The sequence below is a fragment of the Hypanus sabinus genome, chromosome 31 (genome assembly GCF_030144855.1).
Source record: "Hypanus sabinus isolate sHypSab1 chromosome 31, sHypSab1.hap1, whole genome shotgun sequence".
Classification (NCBI taxonomy): Eukaryota; Metazoa; Chordata; class Chondrichthyes; order Myliobatiformes; family Dasyatidae; genus Hypanus; species Hypanus sabinus.
Genome location: NC_082736.1, coordinates 11961470 through 11966120, shown reverse-complemented (window position 1 = coordinate 11966120; position 4651 = coordinate 11961470). Strand labels below are relative to the sequence as shown.

The window sequence follows — 4651 nt, the reverse complement described above, 5'->3', positions numbered from 1 at the left end:
GATGAAGATATGTCGGGCCTCTCCTCGATTTATTCTCATTCCGAGGAGCTGAGTCAGGGAGAAAAGGGGAGTTGGCTGTCTGACGGTCCTGCAGCACTGACCTGTAGAATTTACGGAGTTTAAGGCAAAGAGCAGCAACAGGCTTTCTAAATCAAAGCATTCGCTTGAAAGGCCAACGTAAAGGCGGATGAAGTAAATATTTCACCAAACACAAGACTGCACATTACTCCAGCATAGGAACAGGATTTTTTTGGGAAATTCGCATCAACGCCAAATTAAAGAAAGAGTATTTAAATCGGAAATCACTTGTTACATTCAGACTGAAGCGGAATGTTCATTAACTACCCAAATTATCATTGTTCTCTGCAGTCGGGAATGCCATCAACCGAGTCGTGAGGATGTCAGTTTGTGGATTTATTTAACCTGCACGATGACGTAAACGAAACGTCCGGACCTCTGGGTTGGAAAATGACGCGGAGAGACACAGTGAGGTCAATAAATCAGCCAGCAGACACGTTGAGGCCATTGAAGGTCTTGCTGTTGTGTTACAGCCAGCTGCCACCAGAGGGCAGTGAGAAGCTGGGTTTTGTGTTCTATCCACCAGCAACCAGAGGGCACGGACGACCTGGATCCGAAGTTACCTCCGCAACGTATCGTGATCAGAAGCACTAAGATTCCAATGTGGGCGTCAGCAGCAGGTGAAAAGGTGTTTTCCGTTTCCCAGCAGCCCCAAAGAAGGCGAGGCCGGGCCTCATTCCTGTCACATGGGCGCGGAAGGAGCCCCCAATAGGCTTTCAATGGGTACACACACGTGCAAGAGATTTCACATAATTCATGGAAGAGCTATGTTTTGATTTTCCATTGCAGAGTGGCGCAGCAGAAGCGTGCTGATAACCCAGAGGCTGATGGATCGACACCATCCTCTGCTATGTCAACTACTGCCAACAACAATTTTCCGTCAAAGCGCTTTAAAACACAAGAGCATCCCTTCACTGGTAGATGCAAGGAAATCCACTGGCTTTCGGCTGGAATCTGTTATCATTTTTTCACTTTGGCGGAGGTTTCTGTTTAGCTGGAAAGATTAAGCAATTGTTCGTTGAGGTATCCTAATGTCATCTATTCTCTGCAGAATAAAGTCGTTCGTCGCAACTGGGAAAGATAGAAAATAATCAACACACGCAAAATGTTCGAAGAACTTAGCAGGCCAGACAGTATCTATGGAACAGAGCACACTGGACATTTCTGGCCGAGACCTTTCATCAAGACATCAGGAACGGAGAAAAAGTTGAGAAAACATTGCAGAGTAGTCTGTCTGTCTGTTTCTCTCTCTCTCTCTCTCTCTCTCTCTCTCTCTCTCTCTCTCTCTCTCTCTCTCTCTCTCTCTCTCTTGCTCGCCCTCTCTCTCTCTCTCTCTCTCTCTCTCTCTTGTTCTCTCTTCAAAATCGTTTCCTGCATCGATTACTCAGACAATATTTCCTTCTGGGGAATGCCCTTCATCCCATTGCAGAATCAAACACAAATGAGAGCGTGTCCTCTGGCCAGTGCTCAATAAAGAAGTAGCTGAACCGAAAAGGATTCCTGAGTACTCTCCGGTCACAGAGGAAGAAATGTAAGTCTGAAAGGGCCGATTTCGCAGTCCCCGAACAAATATCGATTTGATCCCATGAGACCTCGAATGAGAGATCGCACTTTCGAGCTGGTTTCTTGTCATGGTTAGTGTACCCGCCCGTCACGGAACAGACGGGGATACATTTCACCGACGAGGAATTAATTTTGCTGTTTCCATATTAAATGAGATTTCAAACCGAATTTTCATGGGGTAAAAACGAACGGTTCACTGGTGATGTGGAACAGTCCGGTCTGCAGTAATCCCGGAAAGGGAGAATCTCCCGATAGGTGTTCTGCTTCTTCAGATATCCTCTCAGTGACTCTGTATAACTGCGCCTTTCAGTGTAATCCTCAGTGACAGAGTCTAATGTTCACTAAAATATTTGCATCATCCACCTCTGCTATACTTTTAGTTTTAAGCAAAGGGCGGGTCTGACGTTCGATTTAAGGACTACGGTTCACCGAGTTAGAAGGAGGAAGAGAGTGAAATCGACGCCTTGACCCAACTCAGGCCACCCTGCAGAGACAGAATGAAACTCCCTCCTCCAACTGCGCGCCCACAGCTCAGGGTGAAAGGTCATCGACCTGAAACATGAACTCTGTTTCTCCCTCCGCAGACGCTGTCTGAGCTGTGGAATAATTCCGGCAGTTTCAGATTTTACTTCAGTTATTGTCCTGTTCTCTGAAACCCGGGATCGATACGCTCCCCATACGTTCTGGGACACAGTCACCAGATTCCATGTAAAATGCCCTTCTTCCTGTCCTGCGCATTTGTGAGGAGTGTTCAGTCCCTGCCAAGTCGTTTGCAGCTGCGCTATCAATTTATTGGGAATACCCCGCGAAGCTTCTAATTTCGACAAATATTTCTTCCTAACGTTTTCTTTTCATTGTGTTAACGACACACTCATGGAAATCATTCACGCAGATTGTGAAAAGCCGTATCCTGGCACAGATTACTAGTCAACATTTTACAGCGAAGAAATGTGCCATCTAATCCTTCTTTTACTACCAATCGATGGCTCTCAACCGGAAGGTTGGTGGTTCGAGCCCACCCAGGGTGGGTGGTGACTCAGCAGCTTATTCGGGGCATTTAATTGCCTGCTGGGATTGGCTGTTCTGACCGGGGGAAAGGCGGTGGAATGGTGTGGGGGTGGGAGGGTGATGCTCCATTTCTGCTGCCGTACAGAGTTCAGTGGGGATAAAAATTATTTTATTCTTGTCACGTACTCAGATACAATATGTGACAAAATGCTTCTCTGTCATGCATTTCATAGACATCATTACACAGTGTATTGAGAGAGTAAGTAAATCAATAATAAAATGCAGAACAAAGTGCAACAGCGACAGAGAAAGCACAGTGCGGGTAAATAATAAGGTGGCGTGTCATAACGAGGTAGATTGAGAGGTAAGCGTCCATCTTTTTTCACCAGGAAACCATTCAAACTACCCTTCAGAATGCGGTAAGTGCTTTCTTTTTCCGTGATCATTCTGCTCGAGTCTAATTGGTTTCATTCCACAAAATTGATCACGCTGACTGGGAAGAAAACTGAACAAGGATCAGGTATGATCGCACTGAATGGTGGAGTAGATTCGGGGCGAGTGACTGTGGACGTCAGCCATTGTCTGGGTTGCACTGCTCAAGAGTCCTATGCAGGAAGGATTGGACCTGAACACTTTCACAGTTTCAGTGGTGATGTAGCTCAGTGGAAGAGCGTATGCTTCGCATGTATGAGGTCCCGGGTTCAATCCCCGGCGTCTCCACGAGAGTGAGCATTGAATTTTGAACAAAGCCAAAGGTCAAACGAATCATTAGGAATCACAATGGTGGTACACCGATACAGCGGCAGAATGAGTCTCAACGTGGCTGACCGCTCATTACCGCAAATAAATGGCTCCTCAAGAGAGAGAGCGGACTACCAAAGCCGCCCACAGTGAACACAAATAAATCACACCGGTGTGTCCACTGTTACGAAAGAGGGGCAACTCTGATGGGCAGAAGGGTACAGAATCGCCAATACTCCTCCCCCCCCCCCTTGAGAATCGCAAAATCGCTATTATTTCGGGTCTGATACCCAGGAAATGTGAGAGATAAACAGCTTATACAAATTTATGAGTGAGAGATAGGTACAGCACAGGTTGGAATGTCTCCTATTGACAAAGAGAGAGATTATTGCTATTGTCTCTTGGAGAAGGAATTGTGTCTTGAGTACTGTTCTAGTCATTGAAACCCCTCAGGGGGCAACCAGAGTGGATTGGTTGAGGGTTTGCATCATCCCAACCTGTTTGACACCTGAGACTCCATGAGTGGGGATAAAAATAGGGTCTGGGCAACACACTTCAAACGCACCAGGAGAGACGCTACGAGACCAGTGGGGCTTCTTTGTGTCCACCATTGCCTGGGTGACGAGTCTTCCACGGAACGGTCTAGCTCAAATACGGAGGGCTCATACGTGAATGACCACAACAACAACGAATCGAAGGATCAAGATCGTAAAAGGAAAGTCGGCAAGTTAATAGATGTTACTGTTTCTCTCTCTCTCTCTCTCTCTCTCTCTCTCTCTCTCTCTCTCTCTCTCTCTATCTCTCTCTCTCTCTCTCTCTCTCTCTCTCTCTCTCTCTCTCTCTCTCTCTCTCTCTCTCTCTCTCTCTCTCTCTCACTCTCTCTCTCTCTCTCTCTCTAACAATTCCAATACAGTGATCAACAACTATCGCAGCCTATATGAACAGAACTGAACTTTATATTTCCACCGGACTGTTCTTTATCCCCTCGAGAACGATAGAGCTAATTTCTTATTAATTATTATTGTACGCGCACTTTTAGGTTTAGTATTGATGTCGTATATTATCTGTATATTTGCATTGATATTATATTTGTGTATTTATTACTAATAAATACTGTTAAAATAGTATCATCAGACTTCAACGGATACTCCTATCTTTGCTGGTAAGATACCCAGTACGGGATTCTTAACAACTTGGGGGCTCGTCTCGAGATTTAATAGCAAATTGGAGGGCCAGTAACTCGGGCATTTAAGTCCAAACT

General features: G+C 45.7%; 1 non-coding gene across 1 annotated transcript; it reads left to right on the top strand.

The window, feature by feature from the left end:
- Positions 1–3297: 3297 nt before the first annotated feature.
- trnaa-cgc (transfer RNA alanine (anticodon CGC)) lies at positions 3298–3369 on the top strand. Its single transcript has one exon. It is a non-coding gene; the product is annotated as a tRNA-Ala (tRNA).
- The last annotated feature ends 1282 nt before the right edge of the window (positions 3370–4651 follow it).